This window comes from Strigops habroptila, chromosome 6 (genome assembly GCF_004027225.2).
Source record: "Strigops habroptila isolate Jane chromosome 6, bStrHab1.2.pri, whole genome shotgun sequence".
NCBI lineage: Eukaryota > Metazoa > Chordata > Aves > Psittaciformes > Psittacidae > Strigops > Strigops habroptila.
This window is the reverse complement of record NC_044282.2, coordinates 40,888,402-40,910,117: the sequence shown is the minus strand read 5'-3', so window position 1 is coordinate 40,910,117 and position 21,716 is coordinate 40,888,402. Positions and strand designations below refer to the sequence as shown.

The following is a 21,716-nucleotide window of genomic DNA, read 5'->3' as shown; positions in this document are numbered from 1 at the left end:
GAGGAAGAAGAAGAGGTGACTTCTTGACCCTGGACCTCAACCAAGCTGTGGAATATGAGAAAAGATTTCACCCATCTTCCAGGGGAACACATTGTCACCTGGTTGCTCCGATGCTGGGGCAATGGGGCCAACGGTCATGAACTAGAAGGTAGGGAAGCCAAGCAGCTGGGATCACTTGCTAGGGAAGGAGGAATTGACAAAGCGATTGTAAAAGAAGCGACCCTTCAGCCTTTGGACGCGGCTCTTGGCAGCTGTGAAGGAAAGCTTTCCCTACAAAGACGAGATTATGAGTCGCTCAGCCAGCTGGACCACGATAGAGAAAGGCATCCAGTCTCTGAAGGAATCAGCCATTCTAGAGATGATCTATCGTAGGCCAGATGCTGGGAATGCATCCATAGATCCAGATGAAGTTGAATGTACATGACCCATGTGGCGGAAATTTACATGGAGTGCACCACTCATAGGCATCAATGACCTGGAATGACGTAGCACCACCAACAGTGGATGAACTGATTCGTCAACTCCGAGAGGTCGAAGACAATCTCACCCTTTCCATCATTTCTGCTGTGGAAAAACTGTCCCAGGAGTTCAAACAATTGTGAGACAATTTATTCGATCTATCCAGCTCCCCGCATGTACCAACCCATGTCTCAACTATTAACAGAAGACGCCCTACTGCTTGAGAGAGAAAACATAGGAGGTACATGCCACAGGCCACCCTATGGTTTTACCTGTGGGATCACGGAGAAGACATGAGAAAGTGGGATGGAAAACCTACCTCAGTTCTGGAGCAACGGGTACATGAACTGAAGAGGAGAACAGCGGTCAAGGATGATCCTCCCATGAAAGTTGCTGCTCCAGTCTCTGATGAGCAGTTTCCCAGATGGAGTGGAAGAGCTGATTTTACTCCAGCTCCTATGATAAGGAATACTAATCCCTTTCTACAAGACATAAGTGGACAATCTTATGATCACTATTAGAGGGGCCCTGCCTCCAGCCAGGTGGAGGAGAGGGATAATCGGGTTTACTGGACTGTGTGGATCAGATGGCCTGGCACATCAGTCCCACAGAAGTATAAGGCTCTAGAAGATACCGGTGCACGGTGCACAGTGCACCCTGCTGCCATCAAGGTATCAAAGGGTGGAACCCATTTCTATTTCTGGAGTGACAGGAGGATCCAAAGAGTTGACTGTACTGGAGGCTGAAATCAGCTTGACTGGGAGGAAGTGGCAAAAGCACCCCATTGTAACTGGTCCAGGGGCTCCATGCATCCTTGGCATAGACTATCTCAGGAGAGGTACTTCAAAGACCCAAAAGGGTATAGATGGACTTTCGGTATCGCTGCTTTGGAAATAGAAGAAATTAAGCAGCTGTTCACCTTGCTCGGTCTCTCAGAGGATCCTTCTGCTGTGGGGTTGCTGAAGGTCAAAGAACAACAAGTGCCAATTGCGACCACACCAGTGCACCGGCGGCAATATCGCACCAACCAAGACTCCTTGATTCCCATCCATAAGCTGATCCGCAGACTGGAGAGCCAAGGAGTGATCAGCAGGACCCGCTCACCCTTTAATAGCCCCATATGGCCAGTGCAAAAGTCTAATGGAGAGTGAAGACTAACAGTAGACTGTTGTGGCCTGAACGAAGTCACACCACCATTGAGTGCTGCCGTACCGGACATGCTAGAACTTCAATATGAACTGGAGTCAAAGGCAGCCAACTGGTATGCCACAATTGATATTGCCAATGCATTTTTCTCAATCCCTTTGGCAGCAGAGTGCAGGCCACCGTTTGCTTTTACTTGGAGGGGCGTCCAGTACACTTGGAACCGACTGCCGCAGGGGTGGAAACACAGCCCTACCATCTGCCATGGGTTGATCCAGACTGCACTGAAACAGGGGCAAGCTCCAGAACACCTGCAGTAAATTGATGACATCATTGTGTGGGGCGATACAGCAGAAGTTTTTGAGAAAGGGAGGAAGATAATCCAAATCCTGCTGAAGGCTGGTTTTGCTATAAAATGGAGTAAGGTCAAGGGACCTGCACAGGAGATTCAATTTTTGGGAATAAAATGGCAAGATGGACGTTGCCAGATCCCCACAGATGTGATCAACAAGATAACAGCACATTGCTGGCTCATAGTTAACTTGTTGTCCAGCAGGAGTCCCAAGTCCTCCTCTGCAGAGCTGTTTTCCAGCAGGTCAATCCCTAACCTGTACTTTTGAATGGGGTTATTCCTCCCTAAGTGCAAGACCCTACATTTGCCTTTGTTGAACTTTATGAGGCTCCTCTCCATTCAGTGCTCTAGCCTATCCATGTCTCATAGAATGGCAACACAGCTTTCTGGTGTATCAGCCACTCCTCATAGTTTTATATCATCAGCAAACTTGCTGAGGGTACACTCTGTCCCTTCATCCAAGTCACTGATGAATAAGTTGAACAAGACTAGACTCAGTACTGACCTCTGGGCTCTGCACTAGCTACACGTCTCCAACTATACTCTGTGCCACTGGTCACAACCCTCTGAGCTCTGCCATTCAGCCAGTTCTCAATCCACCTCACTGTCCACTCATCTAACCCACACTTGCTGAGCTTACCTACGAGGATGTTATGGGAGACAGTGTCAAAAGCTTTGCTGAAGTCAAGACAACATCCATTGGTCTCCCTTTATCTACCCAGCCAGCCATTCCATCAATATGAAAAATACATTATGTTTCATTACGCCCTAGATGTGGATTTGTTCAGGCTACTCTCTTCTAATTCTTGATCAACTAACCTGAAGAAACCAGGAGGAAATCTGCTCTAGGTTAATTAACTTTGGATTAATTTACTCAAAATATATAACAGCACACACTGAAAATCAATTATCTAACAGTCAATCCCTATTGTTATCACATTTAAAATAGAGTGCATAACAGTGAGGATTTCACAGAAAAAAAAATTATCATATCCTCTCTTGAAAAGTGTATCCCTCCCTGCAATTTAAGTAACACTATGGGAATTCCTGCCCTCCTTAGCATCTTGATGAATAAAATACGCGATTAACTTCTGTGTTGGTTAATATTTCTGTCTTGCTGGAGCTAGTTCTTATTTCTCCTCAATTTGAGATGTCAGAAATGAATTTAGTGTTGCCCTTGAATATTATCTCAATTATGGGACTGAAACAACTTAAACTGACCTCATGAATGTAAATGTTTTAGGCAGAATTTTTCATGACAAGTAGTACAGGAACACTGCAACACAGAGATGTGCTACTAAGACACTGCTTTAATTTCCAAGTACCGATACTTGATACTTGATACTTGATAGATATTTTATTAGCATGTGTATGTTCCAATCACATAAGTAGAGTCAGTGATCAATGGCTACTTTTCTATGTCCCCCTTCTTTCTTCTTTGGAAAATCAAAGAAGTATAAAGTATAACCTGACTAAAGTAGTTAAGCTGTTAGGATAATTATTTTTACACAAGCAGAAGTTGTGGTAAGACCATGTGTCACAGAAAACATGAATAGAGATTGACTATTCATTTTTTTCCATAGGTACATTTTTGAGCATTATAAGAAATTATAATTAGCATGTTCAAACCAAATTCTCCCCCCCAATTTTTTTTCAAACAAAGTGCAAAAAGGAGAATGCATTGCCACATTATATTGTGAAAAGTAAAATGTATATATGAACTACAATCCATCAATTAGTCACACTCATTCACAGGGCAGTGATCTGGATTAAATCAAACTTGAGTAATTTTCCAGTTGTATGTTATTGTGCAGTTCTGTGAATATGCATACTAGTACAAGTGTGGCTGAGAGTAAGAAAGCAGAACAGGAAAGGATGCAAAGTGCAGGATAGGATCTTGCAGTCTTTGCTTCATTGTTACACACTTACCTACTGACCCACTTGGCTGCTGTCTAAAGCATGATACTGGGCCATAAGGACCTTATGTTCTGATCCGTTATGGGCCATTCTTGCCCATATGTGTACAACTGTGGTGTGTACAACTGTGGTTAAAAGTCAACCTGAACTCTTGGATAGACTATAAAATTTTTAAAGTACACACTCCATAACATTTTCATTTTAATGATTTTTCTTTGAGAATCTTTCAATTTTACCAATGTTCACATGGTACTTTTAGGAACACTAACTTCATTGTGGTTATGTTCTATTTATCCACTGTATCTAGATCAAGAATTGTGTTAAATATTCTTTTTAAAGTAATTGAGATCTCTGAGCTTTAGTGGGCCTGTGTTTATAAAGTGATAACTGTTTTCAGAAATAATTCACTAGCTGATATGGTACCTTCTATCTACGTTTCTTAACAGTAACAGAAGCAGTAATAAGTAAAATCTCTGTGCTCATAGTTCAGCCTTTAGGTTACCATGGAAAAAGACTGGTATTTAAAAGACAAAATCCTACTGATTCCTTTCTTATGGAGGCCTTAGCCCTTAATTTTTCCATCTCAGAACACTGACTGAGCCAGACCTGCATATACTGAGACACCGCAGTTATTTAACACCTTCACAATTTAGGTTTACTTACCTTTCTTATAAGCAAAATGTCTCCAGTGTATTTAAGAAAAATGTCTATAAAAATCCAATGAAATTCAATGGGCTTGGTTCAATTTTTACCAAAGGTAGTTTTGAATTTTTTGTATTCTATTGGCTTCATTTGAGTCACTTCCTGCATAGATTACTATGTCCTAAGCCAGAATTCAGTTTGCTATGTCTTCAAAGAAAAACTGAAAAATTCTGTTCATAAGATATTTTCCTGCCAAAGTGATTGATAGAAAATACTGCTAAATATTTTAGTAGAGGTCGTTTTCTTTGTTTTTTAATCCCCAGCTCAGTTTGTATAGCATATGGCTGTGTACAGAAAGAATAACGCACACCATGTCTTCGAACTCAGGAGAAACCAACATCCTGAGATACTTTGAAATAGCACACTTTAGACCAAAAGAAAGCAATTCAGGAAAATAGGGGAATGATAAGCACAAAATGATCCTTTAAAGAAAATATGAGAATACCAGTAGAGGAGGATATTTTTCTGAGTGGTTCTCGAAGGTATCAGATACTTTGTTTTCTTCCTGGTTTTGAATTAAAGTAAGTCTCGTCTTTGCTTCTACAGATTCCCAGCTTGAAAAATGATATATAACTTGGATGTTCTGAAATACTTTGTAGAAACTGCTAACACTGTGAAGGGTAACTCAGTTTAACAGCGAACATTTGCTCCACACTTTCAGGAAACAAGCATTGTCACACTGGAAGAATGCCTGTAAAGCATCTGTGGTAATTTTTAACTGTAGGGATGCAAAACATCATGTCAGCTTAAGCTTGCCACTCTTAGGATTTGAAAGTTGCTAAAAGGCATCTGTATTCAAAGTGATACAGCTGAAACAGCTGCACCATGATGATCAGCATAAAGAACTAAGCACATCTGGTCTAGTTGCTGAAATTTTCAGATCAACTGTTGAATTCTTTTTGTCTGATCAATGTATTTTGTGAAATTTTTTATCTTGGAATCTGACATTATTGTTGACAAACTCCTATAGTTTGACAAGCTTCTACATTTATTAATTAAAAAAAGAGGAAACTCCACAGCACCTCTACTTATTCATGGGATGTACAACATACAACCTCAAACTAGATTTTAAATCTGAACCAGCAAGCTTTGGGACTGGAAAATGTATAGCTATATTACATACGCCATTAACCCAGCTAATCAGACTGCATATGCTGCCACACTAATATATCAGAGAGTTAAACTGCTATCAGAAACAGAACTAGTTCTCCATGGATCTGGGTTGTGACAGCTGGTTCAGCATGCTCTGGTGTTGTGAACACCTAACTTTAGAAAAATATAGATAGCAAAATCACATCTGTTCTGTAAGCAAGAGCAGAAGGTCTAACTGTGTAACTGCTCACTTCTGATTTTATTTCTGACTAGCAATCACCAGCCTATATGCAAATACCTGTTCTATCATTAAAAGAGGCCTCTGTCTTCATGGTTGCTAGGTGCCTGCGATCTCAGGCTGATGAAGGTGCTTTCCTACACCCTTGTGTGTAGTATTGCTTTCAACACAGTCTAGTACAGCATCTTCGTATGGTCAAAGGAGGCATTTCTTCCAGATATAATTAAAAACAAAAAAAAATAATTAATGAGAATATCAAGCATTAGAACAGGTTTCACACAGATGTCATGGAATCTCGGCCCTTGGAGATTTTTAAAATTTTTGGACTAAACCCTGAGGAATCAGATGAAACTTAGACTGCTTTAAACATCCAGAGATCCTACCAACCTATTTTTTTTTCCAAGTGATTCCACGACTGACATGTAAAATTCAGAAATGAACATGTTTATCTATCTCAAAAGGTGGGGCAAGATGAAAGAAGAGATGAACAATTTAAGCATGAAATAATACATATTAGAACTCCAGTTTTAAACTAAAGCACTTCATGCCTAAATACCTGTTTTAGATAAATTTTTAGATTTTTTAGGTCCGAAAATCTACATACAGACCTAGATGCTGAAGATCTTGATCAGAATACTATCAAAATATGTATATCAGATGTATATAAAAGTAAATTTACATAAATAGGCATGTCAAGCAAAAACTAAAATGTTGGTCTGATGTCATTCATTCTATATCTAGTATAGGTTTATACGATGGCATTTGCCATAAGAGTTAAAGTGGACTTATATTTGTTTGAATTGTATTTACATATTCGGTATAAACACTTTTTCTCATTTTTTTTTTTTTTTCAGATATTCTTCTGAAGACCAGAAAAGACCTTTCGGAAGAGCAGAGAGGATATTTTTCACCTTCAGAAAAAGCTTGCCATTCCATAAGGCAGACAGGGAGAAAGAAGAGAATTTCATTTCTTTTAAAGGTTGTAAGATTGCTACAGTTTGAGAGGATGACGTAGAGAGGAGTGTACTGTTAATCCTAGTATGAATAAAATGTCACAACTATATAGCTGGTATCTTTTGTTCATGTGCTCAAGGTTAAAACTGAGTGCTAGATCTGGAGTTTAAAAGAATGATTTCTCATAATCCAATGTACTATAAGAGGGTTTATACTGGGCAGAAGGGGAAGTTAGTCCCATTTTTGTAGATAGGGGGACCATCTATTTCATAATAAAATCTTGAGAGTTTAGTTGAATAAATTCATATATCAGTGCTCTAAGATGCTGGGTAGGCTTTTGCTGCCTCCTATTCTCTTTTGGCATACTATAGATTTTGAGCTTTTTTACATAAATTGATTAAAAGAGCTTGGAAATACTTTTGTCTTCATACTGCTGTGAGCAGCAGACATTCAGAAAACCATTGTGAGCAGGACACTTATTCTATGAATGTCTGCGGTTGCAGTAGTTGCACTGGACTCAGATGACTCCCTCCTTTTCTGTGTTCCGGTAAATAAGACTTTGATGCAAATTCATTCCATATGGGAAGCATCACCAGTAGGTCAATGTGTGTATATGAGAATTTCAAATCATCATTAATCTTTTTTTGTGAATGAAATGGCCAATTTCTAGACAACTTTTGGTGGAAACCTGGACTACATCTATTCCACAAATTGAAATCATTTGGTATGTCCATCATTCTGCCAGTTTTACATTTAAATTCTACCAGATCCTAAGACACATAGGCAGATATCAAGCATCAGTGTCTTATACCAGGCTGTGAGGTTTTTCGGGTAAGGGAAGTCTTTTTAGGTCTGCACTTATACAGGTAATAGGATCTTCATTTAAGGCTGGATGTACTAGAGTGTAAGATAAAACAAAAACACAACATGGGTTCCTACCAGTAGCCAATATAATTTAGCCTAGTATAATAAAGTAGGATAAAGATTAGCATATTCTCGAGGAAAGTGTACCTTTAAAATGTCTGTCTGAGTACAACCCGGGGTACTCTCTAATAAATAAAAGGCACAGAAGTATTGTTGAGTACAGGTATTTTGCTTTAGCTTTTTCGTTAGACAGATTTAGGAGTCTTATTTACACTCCAGCAATTACAGTGTGTTGATTTCATTTATATTACTAAAACAGACTATAAAAATTCTAAGATAACATTTAGGAAGTTTCAGCAGTTTTTCCTAAGAGGGTCCTGAGGAGAAAGCTCTTAAGTTCTTTGAAGACTACAGCCAGCAAAGGACACATAATTTATGGTAGAAAATGGTAATCAAAACCCCTACAGTTTATCACTAAAACTGAAAAAATTTCATCTTGCAATATCACTTACTCTGTTTAGAAAGTTGCTTTATAGATCAGGTTTACCTTAGCCCTGGAAAAAATGACAACAAAAAAAGATTCCCACTTAAACAGAAAATAAGTTCTACTATTGTGTGAGTTGTTTGGGGTTTTTTCTCTTTTTTCTTTTTCTGGCAGTCTGTGTGACAGACTAGTTCTGTTCTGAAAAAGTATCCGAAAGTCATGTGCTTTAGCTATGCAACAGGATCATCTATTCAGCAAAACAGGTAGAAAAGCTGTTTGAAGCCTGCATAATTTATGCAGGTCAAGGCTAGCCAGGAAAGGAGAGTTTTCATTAATGAGATTATTATAACTGAACTCCTTATGCAGATCTTTCCCTTTACAGAAATTTCTCCTGATTCTTGAAATTCTCAGCTACACATGCATGAATTTGTACATACACACACATATGTCTTCCTTAGATTAGAAAAAGATTTTGATGCACGTTGGCTTATATTTTTACCAGTTCTATTCTCCTTGATTTACCAGTTCTATTCTCCTACCAGTCTGATTCTCCTTGATCACGTGTTTATATCTATTTACACGTTTTAATTCCTTTATACTTAAGCATACTTTTTATTGTTTCCTTCTTTTTCTGTGTTTGGGGTTGTGTTTTTTTTTTGTTTTCCTTGATCAAAAGGGAATAATTTTGTTCTATTTTTATTTCAGTGGTAGCAGTGTAAACTATGATATATCTCAGGGTATCAGAGTCTCCAGCAAGCCTGGCTATAACAGGAGCAACCTATTAACTGATCTGTGACCTACTGGGAAATAGTTTTACCAAAGTTGATATAAAAAAAAAATATCATGTTTTTTTATATAGAAATATATCCTTTCTGCAATATTCTAACTGAGCGCTGAAAGTCTGAAAGGAACTAATTTTCCTTCTGAAGGTCTTTAGTACTCTTCCTCTCCATTGAGTACACAGGCAAGATAGTCATTTACTACAGGAGTAAAGATTTAGTAAGTGAAACAGGCTAGATCCCAGCTCCCTGTGGCTGCCTGAAATGCCTCTTCAGCCAGCAGGTGATCTTGCAGCAGCAGCAGTTTCTTACTCCTCTTGTTACACTGAGCAGTTTCAATTAAGGAGGAGGATTATCCCCTGCATGGGAGCTGGCAATGCCTCTAATGTCAGAATCATCAGGCTAGTCACACACACACAGAAAAATAATTGTGAAGATGAGAAACACTGGCCTGATTGAAGTCCAGCCAAGAAAAAGTAAATGACTACCTAGGGTAACAAGCAAAAGTGGCTCTGATGACAGGAGGTTGGCATGGAAGATACTTGGCATGTCTTTTAAATTTATGCCTGAGTACGTCCGTTCACATGGCAACGATGCAGCTTGTGCTCAGAAGTATCTAAGAACCATTCCTTGTACTGACTCTGCAGCAGAGGATGGAGGACTCCTGCCCATTGTGCCCAGTCTGTTTGTTTACTTCTCTAACCACAGTAAAACATACAGTATTTATTTGACCTGATTTTAGATGCTCAGTTATCTGCCCATTCGTAGATATTTACCTAATAAATTATAAGGAAAAGACATTATTCAAAGGGCAACTCAACCTTCTTATAATTGGAGTTGCTTACTATTTGAATCACTGTTTGAAAACATTTGTCTCTCTCTGCTGACTACTGAAAGACTGAAAGTTAGATGCCGTGGTGACTAAAACCAGCAGGGTGAATCCAGGCCTAACTGAATTCTTATTGCTAACATAAAGTTATTGATCTACTGCACCATTAACTTGGCTTCGCAGAAACCATATGATGATACATCAAATGTATGGACTACAGACAAAAATTACAAATAAATTTTCAAATTTTACAGAGATCTAAACAGTTTCTTTAGCCTACAAAATATTGTTCTAATTCCTCTTTTTCTATTTAGTTATGCAGGAAAACAAAACTAACTGGAAGTACTCTGTGCCTTGTTGTACCATGTCAAGCTACATCTAGTCTTATGCATTGCTTCAGTTTCTCGAAGAAATGGTGTTATTCACATTGAAATCAGTGGGAGTTCATGTCTTTAGAAAGTAAGATTTAATTTATATAAATTAAAATCTGAAGAGCCTGCTGATAATACAGATTCACTATTGCTCACTATTAACAGTCAGCAATTCAAATCTGGATGGACCAGGTAATTTATTGATTAGATAAAAAATGAGAATTTTTAGCTTTTTCACTGTGTTCAATTTACATTACGTACCTTATTTATCAGGGACTTTTTTTCTGACTGCTAGAAATCTTCTACTCATCTTCTAGTGCTAAGTTCTTTATAAAGTGAAGATAAATCTAAAATATTTTCCTTTTGGGCAAATTGATGCTACATTTTATTTTGATGACCCTGTAGCAGTAGCCCTTTATTTCTGTCCAGTATTTCCTGCTGCACATATTTGATGTGCAGCTCATATGTGGGAAATTTCTTAGAACATAAAAGATGAATCGTTATGAAAAGATACATAGATATGTAAGTCTGATGTGTCCTTAACACATTTTATCTATTACACTTTGACAGATCGTTGCTGCCATAGCTGGGAACAATATTTTACACTTTTCATAGGCTCCACTAAATATGTTTAGTATTGCCAGATCTCCTTTCAGCCTCATTCAAACTAGCCTCTAGCATGCCTGTCAAACTGAATTTTATCCAGTCATTTCCAGGAATGCAGATTTTAAATCTACTGGTGTTCAACAGTGGATCCAGAGGCCAGTTAGCCCATCTATTTTGTTCCCATTCTTTCCTCCTGATTTAAGACAGGATTCAACTGCTTAGCCATGAGAAACTTCGTTTGAAATGCCCTACAATATCTCAGGTGAACTAGGAAATTTGGAGTTCATGGCTGCAATAACTGTTATATATATCTATATCTAGCTGTCTATATCTATGTCTACAGCTTCCTCTTATGGTTGAGAGTTTTTCAGATATTTACCAAGAAGTCTTTCCTGTTCTGCACAGAACTACAAACACTTTTTGCCGCCCAAAATGACACCTTTTATTCCCCAAAACAATATAAATGTCTAAACGGACTAGTCAAATTCTTCTTGTTTGATCAGTTCTTAAATTGCCACAGATCAGGCAATCTTGTCACCAAAATTGAATTTGTAGTCAGTAGTTGCTAAAGAGATATTAGATTCTTGAACTCATATTTCTGAGAAAGTTAAAAGTAAGTCTTCTTATAAAACAAGGTTCTGATTCTATCTATAAGATTTTACAATTCTGTCTTCAAGCGCTGCATCTAAACATGACCTTGAACATGTGGGGATTCTTTCTGTTCATAAACATGTGCAGAAGATGCATACAGCCACACAGAGATACCCCAGTCTTGACAAAACAAAACCAAACAAACAGAAAAACCTCTCTTCGTAAGTAACAGCACATGTGGATGTACTCATGTGCTTTTATCTAACCTACAGACGATGATCTAGTTCTGGCTGAAATTTGTCTATTTTGTGCTTATTGTTACAGAACAAATACACAAAAGATTTTCTGAGAACAAAACAAGACAAAAATATCTCTGCCTTGTGGAATACCAGAAAAATTTACTCATTAGAAAGTTTTGTCTGGAGAGTTTTATTAAAGTTGTTTTTTTTTTTTTTTTAAATCCCCTTGTCTCTTCAGCAGCAGCTGGCTTTAGCACTCACATGATGATGTGATAACCTAGACTGATTGCCTGTTATGGACCTAGGCTTGAATGATGTTGAGGTGAACAAGTTTCTGTATTTGTGCTGTTAGCAGACAGAATCACTAAGGGAGTTTTCAGAGCAGATTGGGAAGAAAAATAAGCCTCACTTTACTTCATGTAGACTATAAGACCCAAAGCTCAGAATTATATAGGAGGAAAGAACAATTATAGATAAGTAAAAGAAATCAATTTGTAGTTTTTGTTTGCTTTTCACAGGATGGCAGTGTCCACTGTGGGAGAATGGAATGTGCAATTGCCAGTGTAGTCTATAGATGGCTTTTTTGATGAGAAGGAATGTTATTTTGATGCCAGGTTGGAAGATTTTAAGGTTATTGTAGAACTGCTCAAAGTCCCTCTAAAACTGGGCAAGGAAAAGCTGAACCAGATGAGGCATGGCAGTTGTGTCAAAGCAACCACCTCTCATTCTTCAAAATGCTTGAAAAAATTCTTCATTTTTCCCTTTTTAGCAGGCAGTACCTGATAAGCACAGGTAACATATTACCAATGACAGAAGCTGTGAAGCTGCTGCACTAGTTAGATGGCAAGCACCACTAGGAAGAAGAAAATCCTGAGCAGCAAAAATGATAAATTAAAGTCAAAGTCAACCATGGCATGGGGACGTGATATTTCAATGACTTTTTATAAACATTGCCCAGCTCACCAGTGTCCAAATGACATTAACTACAAAATTCCAACCAAAACTATTTAAAAAGCAATGAAAACACTTGAGGCAAAGAAACTAATTTTAAAATTTGCACTGACCATAAATGAACCTGCACAAGATTTTTGAACTTTGGGGTGCACAAATAATTTTTTAGCCCTAAAGTGATCCTAAAACTAGTTATATCTTTCACAATCACCTTCCAGTTTTAACTACTGCAGTTTCAAGTGTTTGATTACATTAAAAGTGGACTTTGTTAGTTGAAGGAAAAAGTATTCAAAACAGCCGATGTATGTTATGTTAGTGCTTTTCTTTCATATGGACAAATATATTTTTAAAAGCGTAAACATATTTGTGTTTTTATAACCCAATATCTTGATGTACATATAACCTATAAGCATTGACATGGTTATCAAATGAATTCATTACAGTCTACAATTTCTACATTAAACAGTGTCCTAGATATTCTGGTAGAACCATCTTTCAGCGATCTTAACTGAAGAGAAGGATATAATGTTAGTGACAAATAAAACAAACAGCCACAAGTAACTTTCCTTATGTGAGTAGGTCTTTTAAACTCCAAAGGACTAGGAGTCATACATAATTGTGTGCATGTATTTGCAGTTACAAATTCCTGTCTTTAGACGTGAAAGAAATGTCACCATTGTTAGCCTAACACTGGAAAATATTTCATGTCCCTAATTAAGCAGACCTCCTTAAGAGTTTTCAAAGGGTACAGTCCTGAAAGAAGCAGGGGGTGGTGAGGGTGGGGAGGAGCAGAATATATGGGAGAGCTCAGTTCGCAGTTCCCTTTTTGCAAAGCACAATTACTGTGTGCGTAGAACTGCCAGGCATATCTGACAGTTTGTAACCATAGAAACTCCTGCAGAATCCAGAGGTGAAAACCGAATATTGGGGGTCTCCTTCCTCCAGACCACTGCAGTGGAAAATGAGCAAAAGGGAGAAAGAAAGAAAGACTGTAGAGACTTTTCCTGTTTCAGGAATTTCACAATGTAAATGTCAAGAGTTATTCTTTCCCTTCCTCATCTGCTGAGTCCTTAAAAAGTTATTTACCTTTTATTTAACTTAAAAAAAAAAAAAAAAAAAAAAAAAAAAAAGAAGCCATATTCCAGAATGATAGGTATTTGGGTGGAGGACATAAGGTTAGAAGGTTAGAAGAATCTTCATTAAAGCATTTAATTACATAGCAAATTTATGCATAAGGAGTATTTTCTTCCCTTCTTAAATATACATAGCAAATTAAATGTAGGAAACTAATTTTTTTTTTTTTTTGCAGCCATGAGATGCAAATGATATGAATAAACACTTTTTTTTTTTTTCTGTAGAGCAAGCAGTCTTCAGAATTAAAATAAGCACTGAAGTTTGCTCTCTTCTACTTGTGTACACAGGGTCTTCTACTTCAAAACACCTTGGAGAATATATTTTTTCTAAGGAATTGCTTTTAATAAGATGATTTTGTGAGCATTTATTCCTTATTCAGTAGACTTGCTGGCCATGACAATGCTCTTCCTAATGCAGCCCAGGATGCTGCAAGCTGCCTTTGCCACCAGGGTTCACTGCTAGCTGTTCTGCTTGCTGCCCATCAGGATCCCCAAGGTTCTTCTCTGCAGAATTGCTTTCTAGCCAGTGGGTCCCCAGTACCTACCATCACCTAGAGTTATTCCTCCTCAGATGAAGGACTTTTTTTCGAGCCAGATGCATCTCCTTTTTTTTGAGCTTCATGAGATTCTTCTTGTCTCAATTCTCCAGCTTATCAAGGTCTCTGAATAGCAGCATACTCATCACAGCTACTCCTCACAGTTTTGTATCATTTATAAACTAGCTGAGGGTGCACTCTGTCCTAGAGTCCAGGTTCTTAACAAAAATATTATACAATATTGGCCCTAGTATCAAAACTGGTAACTTGCCTCCAACTGAACTCCATGCCACTGATCACAACTCTCTGGGTCTGCTAGTTCAGTCAGTTTTCAATTCACCAAACTGTGCACTTACCTAAATTGTACTTTGTCAGCTTGCCTATGAAGATGTTATAGGATAGTGTCCAAAGCCTTATTAAAGGTGAGCAAAATCCACTGCTCTTCCCTTACCTAACAAGCTAGCCACCTCATTGTAGAAAGCTATAGTATTGGTTAAGCACATTTTCCCTTTCATAAATCCATGTGAACTGCTCCTAATCACTTTCTTGTCCTTCATGTATCTGGAAATAGTTTCCAAGAATAATTACTCCATCAGCTTCCCAGGGACTGAGGTATGACTGACCAGGCTCCAGCTTCCCAGATCCTCCTTTTTGTCTTTCCTGAACATAGGAATGACATTTGATCTCTTCCAGTTATCAGAAGCTTCTCCCAGTCACAATGACCTTTTAAAGATAATTGACAGTGGCAGTGTAGTGACATCAGTCACCTCCCTCAGCATGGGTGCAACCCATAAGGCCTCATGGACTTATATATGTCCAGTTTGTTTAGGTTCTTCTTAACCTAGTCATTCTTCATTGAGGATAAAAATTCCTGGCTCTGGACTTCCTTCTTGCCTAAGGGGCCTGGGACTCCTGAAAAGAGAAAAGACTGAGATGAAGAAGGCATTCTGTATATTGGCCTTTTCCACGTCATTTGTGAGGTGTCCTGCTCCATTCAGTGGCAGGCTCATGTTTCCATAATCTTTCTTCTGTTGTTTATGTACTTTTTGAGTTCATTCTTTTTGCCATTCATATCCCTCACCAGATCTGACTCCAGGTGGACCCCAGCTTTTCTAATCTCATCCTTGCACGATTGGACAGCATCTCTTTACTCCTCCTTGATCATCTGCCCCTGCTTCCATCTCTTGTGTACTTCCTTGTTAAGTCTGAGTTCAGTTAGGAGTTCATTTAGTAGCTTCTTGCTCACCCATACAGGTTTCCTGATGCTTTTTCTTGATTTCCTGTTTGCTGGGAGGGACCTTTCTTGAATTTGGAGGAGATAATCATGTACTTAATTAAAATGCTGAGACAGTTGCAGACGGCCATTTGGCCTTTAGGGTGACACACAGGTGATAGACTCGGGGCAGAGCAGACATGATGTCACTCCATCAAAGCCGTTCTGGTACACCATTGTCACAGAACCACATTAATACACATTGAGACCCATAAATAGGAACACAAAATATACAGTGCTCTCTTCCCCTATTCCACATGTAACTTAAACTCCACATTATTAGTAATAATGTTGTTCTGGTTATTATTTATCTCTTATCAGTCTCTCATTTCTGCTCTTTGCCTTCTTCAAAAATATAATTTATGTTATTAGAGGTGAGATGGGGAAAAAAGTAGGCAGATTATGAAAATTATTGATTCTTATTAATGAACATCATGGAAATCTGAAATATTCACTGTTGTGCATCTTCAGCAGAACACAGGACAAGTCTCAGAACTAGGAAATACAGAAAAGTCATTGAAAAATCTTTCAATTTCAGGTAATTTCAGGAAACTGAACTCCGTGCGTGTGTTTGCTACATGGAAAGAGTAAGGCTGAATTGATTAATCTATTTAACAACTTATTTTACAATTTTTTTTTAATTTTTTTTTTTTCTGTTCCGGACAGTATTTTGAAATGTAAAGTATGCAAAACCTAAGTGCTAAAAAATAAATTAATCAAATACAAGGTACATGTATCACTGTTTCAGTTTTTCCCTATGCTTTTAGAACTCTTGTAGAGGCATGATGGAGCATGGCTGGAAGCAAAAAAATATACTAGATAAATCAACATTTTGTCACTTGCCTTTTAATTTTGAATCAAAATAGGGTATTTCATGGCTAGTTCTTACTGGAAAAATCCTTCAGTGTTGCAAACATTAGATCTGCAAGAAAGAATAACCGTATTTGGTGATATACCACATTCTGTTTTTTCTGCTTTATCAGTTGCCATCCAGGGTTTTTTCCCATTTTCCACTATTTCTTTGTTATATTATTTTTAAAACAAAATGCCCACATTCAATTTGTAGAATTCCCTTACTCTCTTTTTCTCCTCTCTTTATCTCTTTCCTGACAGCTTAAATAAGCTTAAATTTATACAGTGAGTATGGTTTATTCCCCTGAGCTGAACATGCATGAAATACAGGTAACATTTTGCCAGGTGTTGTTAGAAGATTTTTTAGGTCTTTTATTTATATAAGATTTGTACTGAAAATGCTCATAGTTTTGTATATTAGTTAATTTAGTGGTTTGTCACCCACCATAAATATTAAAACTTATCTGAATTTTCACCATACAAATACAAAGTTACAACCTGTCATGCAGGGCATAAAAAACTATCTGAACTCTACAGTTCAGGTTCAGTTGTTTAAAATGTCACAGACTATGCTCATACTAAAGGAATGCGCATATACATATATATAGTCAACTGTAATCTGCTGTATCCCACCTCTTACAATTGCTGATTTTGGGATTTGTTGTAAAAATGAAACTTAATAAAAAAAAAAAAGGAGGAATTTGGCTTCACTTCTGTGCAAGCTTGAAAATCATAGCTAGATACTAAAGTCAATAGAAATCCATCAGGGTTAAGGCTTCACTACTCCTAGACTTTTTTTTTTTTTCACCAATTTTGCTTCGGGTTTTCAGATGGGTCCAATTTCAGGCAAAAATGTGAAGTTTAGGTTATACCTACAAAAGCAATAAATAAGCAAATTTTCTGACAAATGTTCCATTTGCTGGACTGAACTTACTTACACAGATATATTGCTCTCAGAACCGAAACTAACTCTGAGCTCTGCAATATAGATTTATCCCTAAAAACTGATGGGAACAGAAGAAAAATGTGTAGAAAATGGAAATGGCACTGCAGTGATTTTTTTTTTCTCAGCTGTAAAGAAGAGAATCATTATGATTGTGTCTACTAAGAAAAATGACAGCAAGAGACATCGTAAGGGCTTTGTTTCATTTACTGTATACATTTCAGCGTGTTTTCTCTACATTCACACCTGTATTTTATTTTGTACTTTTTTTAAACAAAACCAATACAAAATTATCAGTATGAACTGCCATTTAATGCTACTAACATCATAGCCCTTCTGTAGGATAAAAGATTCCTATATTTTTCACTTAAAACTATAAAGATGTGCACCTGGATTCCATTACAGAGCAGTCTAATTAAATGTATTTTGAAAAGTCCAATTACACTAGAGTAACAGACACTGTAAAACTTTAGTTTCAATACCCAAAATAAAGTTGACAGGCCATAAGCATTTCTCCCAAATTACCAACTCTATTTTTTTATTTGAATCGGAACATGTCTCCAGATTTAGAGTTTTGGTGGTTTGTTTTTTCTCAAACAGCATTGAATAATGTGAATAGCTGATCTCATCAAGTCATACTCCAGCCACCGAAAGTTTAGGGACTTATTAGAGAAAGTAGGATGTGACAACTAGCAAGCGCCATGCTTGTGTGTTCAAGCCAAGAACAGTATTATCTATCCCCATCACGTATTAATTTTTCAGTTGCAAAATCTACTCAGCAATTCCCCAAACTGAAACAAATGTTTACAATTTTCTTTTTTCTTACAGGAAGCAGTATTTTCCCATTTTGTCTCATCATCTCTCTCACACTGCAAATGACATGATGATAATGAATCACATTATTTGCACTGCAATGACTTGACATAAGTAATGGAAACACAGCTATTCTGCGGAAAGCTAAAAGTTGTGAATCTTCATGTTAGTGGAAAAAGGAACAGGCAATTACTGTTGTTTGGCAGCTGAACATTCCAGTTGAACAGGAAATATGAAAGGGGAATGACAAAATCTGTTTCTCTTAAAAAACAAAAACAAAAATACAACCAAACAAAACTGATATAAACATTTGCATTTATTGTAAAGGAAAAAAAATAGAGAAAGCAAAAGGACAAAGCCAAACCTGACACATTTGCAAATATAGTGGGCACTGAGAACTCACACTGACTTCATTGACTGCACTAGTACCCAGAAAAATCCGGCTAATTCATCTTTACATAGCAGAAGCTAAGAGAATAGAATGTAGTTTTTATGAGAAAATGTACTGACATAAATCTAGCTAGAATAAAAGTGCAGCACCAGAGGATTGAATTATTCAGGCACGTTTGAGAATTTTCAGGACGAGGGAACAAATCAAAGTTAAAAAAAAAAGTTTTAAAAAAGATTTCTACATGACTGGAAAACACTATTGTTAAGAAAGCACAAGCACCATTTCACAGTCCAGGTGTTATGCAGAAACTTGTTGCACGAGTTGTGTATGATTTCTTCATTTTCATCCTTAGTATACATGAATGCTTACTGCAAGATGGAGAGGAATAGAAAATCTCTGAGTAGCCAGGCGCACTTGCAAGCCAAATGAGAAAAAAGGACATTTTCCTCTCTCAGAAGATGTCATGTTCCACTGAGTCCAGTTCTCACAGAGAATTCTACTGTTTGGAGTGCTGACCATGAAGCTTAGACCCTTGTGTTTCAACTAGCATTTCAGCTATCAAAAGCAAGTGCCATAGCTTCTCAGGCAAGCTGCTGGAAATACGGATAGTTGTACCAGTATTTTTCTTAAGCTGAGGAGACAAAAGAAGGATAAAATATCACAGAATTGTAGAATTGCAGAACACTGTAGGTTGAAAGGGACTGCAGAGAGGTTCTAACCTGGGAGACCCCATAGCTGAAGACTGAGTACCTCAGCCTTATCTGTGTCTGCTGTCACTGAATCACCTACCCCATTCAGCAATGGTCCCACATTTTTATGGTTTAGTCTTTTCTTAATAACGTAGCAGTAGAAGCTTTCTTATTGTCCTTAATGTCCCTTGAAAGTAACAACTGAAGTTGAGTTTTGGTTTTCCCAATGCTGGCCCTGTATGCCTGGGTAGCATTTCTAATTTCCTCCTTTTGTTACTTGTCTCTGCTTCCACTTCCTACATATTGCATATTTAAACAGAGCATTTTCATAGGTTACGGAATTCAGAAAAATTAAGTTTAACAGTTGTGAAGTTGTGAAGGCAGAGAGTTTTAGTGGGTACATCAAGAACTAGAGCACTATTCCCTAACTGGGCTGCTACAGGTAATTTTTTTTTAATAGGTAATTTTCACATGGCCAGCCATAGTTGATAGACAAGCTGAGAAGAATATTTCCGTGAGTTTAGAATGGTACTAGATTCAGATATGCATTCCAGATCATATGGATTGCACCCACTATTAAACACATTACAGATTGATGGAAATGGAAGCAGGAAAAAAAAAAAAAGAATCTATAAAGTTTATTTTGGAGGTACTTAAGAGAAGTTAATAAATGTTGTGTATTCATACTAAATAAATAAAATGCATGTTCATACTAAAAAATCACTATCGGTTAGAAATTACCTTGCCTGTGATTGGGCAGGAAAAAAAAATAATTGCTCAGTTAGTTAGAAATTTGCTAAATTTTGGGTTGGTTTTATAATATGCTCCTGCATAGTAACTTTCCCCCTTTCTTAACTATGTCATCCCAAAGGCACTACTACCATGGTTGTTGGGATCAGCATTGGCCAGTGGCGGCTGGCATTGGCTTTATCAGATCTCTGGGAAGCTTCTAGCAGCTTCTCACAGAAGCCACCCCAGTAGTCTCCCTGCTATCAAAACCTTGCCATGCAAACCAAATTAATCAGCCACTATAAATAAAAATTCTATTAAGAATTATTTTCATGTGATCTAGATATGATATACATTTCCCATTAATGTAAATGATATATTAGATACCATAATGAATTAATCCAATATGGATTAAGAAATGTTTAGCGAATGAATACTTGATCAAGGAAAACATCATGTCTATTATATTGGTTTCTTGGAGAGGTTCCAGGGCAATGGTTATTAACATCTGCGTCCTATTACACATGACAGTTGAAAAAACGAAAGAATGAATATAGACAGTGGGAATGGAGTTAGCCTCATTCTATTTCTGTGTTCTGAGGTTTGGTTGAATAACCAACATTAATTTCAACAATAATGAACTGTAATTTATGCCTTAATTTCTGCTGATACCAACTTGTAAATTCCTGCAGTAATTTAAGAGTGACAGTTTAGGTTAGATATAAGGAAGAAGTTCTTTACTCTGTGAGGGTGATGAGGCACTGGAATGGGTTGCCCAAGGAAGCTGTGAATGCTCCATCCCTGGCAGTGTTCAAGGCCAGGTTGGATGGAGTCTTGGGTGACATGGTTTAGTGCGAGGTGCCCCTGCCCATGGCAGGGGGTTTGAAACTAGATTATCTTAAGGTCCTTTCCAACCCTAACTGTTCTATGATTCTATGATTCATCTGCGCAAGCTTAGCAAAGTATCAAGTGTCTAACCGTTCATACCTAAACAGACTGGCAACAGCGTGGACTGAAAATTGACAGAATAAAGTTATAAATAAGCTTAATGATCTAAGTAAACAAAATCATAGGTCACTTTCAAAAAAATTTTCCACATCAATCTGTTCAGCCTGTACTAAGATCAACACAGAATGAGCTCTTACTATGTCTGTAAGGTTTCCACTTACACTCATTTACTAGACAAAATGCCTCTTCCATGAAGAATATGTAAAGCAGTAATAACCTTCACAAGCAGGAAAGCAAATCACCCATAAAACATCTCAGATACATATTTATTAAAGAAGTCCCCAGATGCATTTGTGGAGCTTATCTGATAAGAAGATAATTCCCATTGAAAATTTGTTATGCTCTTTTGTGGGTGGCAGGTCTGTATGCAAGATGAAGCAGACAGCAGAGGTAATAGTTTATGAAATGTCGCTCATATCCTATTGTGTGATTAAAAGTCTGACAGATGCTGAAAGTGGAGACCACACATCTTTGTCTGTCTGTCTATCTATAGTAATTACTGAAGTTTAAAGTTCCCAAAGCAATTACGTTCAAAGAAACAAGCCTCAATTGCCGAGGTGAGTATCTGAATTGCCGAGGTGAGTATCTCCAGAGAGGACGCCTTTAACACCGGAGCGGGGGGAAGCACAGCGTCCAGGAGCCTCAGTTCGGAGCGGCAAGAGTGACCGAGGGAGCCTCAAGTCCTCGACACGACTTGCCCAGGAGCCGGCAGCTCAGCTGACGCGAGCATCTGACTCACAGGGGGCGGCGCCAGGAGTGACGGCACCAGCCCTCAGTG

The 21,716-nt window shown here is 37.8% G+C and overlaps 1 long non-coding RNA gene across 1 annotated transcript; it reads right to left on the bottom strand.

Moving 5' to 3' along the window:
* Window positions 1-367: 367 nt before the first annotated feature.
* On the bottom strand, window positions 368-15,955 carry LOC115610022. The gene is made up of 3 exons (XR_003992078.1): window positions 15,945-15,955; window positions 15,392-15,393; window positions 368-457 (listed from the first exon to the last, which is right to left on the bottom strand). It is a non-coding gene; the product is annotated as an uncharacterized LOC115610022 (long non-coding RNA).
* Between the last annotated feature and the right edge of the window lie 5,761 nt (window positions 15,956-21,716).